Below are 1074 nucleotides of genomic sequence, written 5' to 3' on the forward strand. Positions count from 1 at the left end.
CATATGCATTTTTGCCATGCTTGTTTGAACCTGTTAATGGATGAATTGGCCGTAGCTCAGTGCTAGTCTTTTGTTAAGCATCATGAGTGGGTCCTTGCCATGTATTGTGTTGCCATGTTTGGGTGCTGTAGCATGTTCATCTTGTTGCATTTAGATGGCTACTTGCTGTTTATCGCAGATCGGTGCCATATTTGAATCGCTTGCCATTTCCAAACCATAACTCCGATTCCGGTGATCTTTATATCATTTTCAAGCGATTTCTTCTCACCTTTCTAGCGGCACACTTAGATTTCCAAGTTGAGGCCAAGTTCATTCATTCCCTTGCAAATCATGCATATGCATCGCATACCGCATCTCGCATATCATACCATGTTGTTGTGTTGGTTGTTTACTATGTTGTGTGCTTTCTTTCCGGTGTTTGCTTCTTCGGGTTGGTTCCGGTAACGTCGCGTTTGTGAGGAACCGTTCGACTATGTCCGTTTGTCTTCTTCCTGGACTCGTTCTTCTTCCTTGCGGGATTTCAGGCAAGATGATCATACCCTCAAAATCACTTCTATCTTTGCTTGCTAGATGCTCGCTCTTTTGCTATGCCTATGCTGCGATACCTACCACTTGCTTATCATGCCTCCTATATTGTTGAACTAAGCCTCTAACCCACCTTGTCCTAGCAAACCGTTGTTTGGCTATGTTACCGCTTTGCTCAGCCCCTCTTATAGCGGTGTTAGTTGCAGGTGAAGATTGAAGTTTGTTCCTTGTTGGAACATGGAGATGTTGTTCCTTGTTGGAACATGTTTTACTTGTTGGGATATCACAATATATCTTATTTAATTAATGCATCTATATACTTGGTAAAGGGTGGAAGGCTCGGCCTTATGCCTGGTGTTTTGTTCCACTCTTGCCGCCCTAGTTTCCGTCATATCGGTGTTATGTTCCTGGATTTTGTGTTCCTTACGCGGTTGGGTTATAATGGGAACCCCTTGACAGTTTGCTTTGAATAAAACTCCTTCAGCAAGGCCCAACCTTGGTTTTACCATTCGCCACCTAGCCTCTTTTTCCCTTGGGTTAGGCCAGCCC

The sequence above is a fragment of the Triticum dicoccoides genome, chromosome 6A (assembly GCF_002162155.2).
Source record: "Triticum dicoccoides isolate Atlit2015 ecotype Zavitan chromosome 6A, WEW_v2.0, whole genome shotgun sequence".
In the NCBI taxonomy this organism is placed as follows: domain Eukaryota; kingdom Viridiplantae; phylum Streptophyta; class Magnoliopsida; order Poales; family Poaceae; genus Triticum; species Triticum dicoccoides.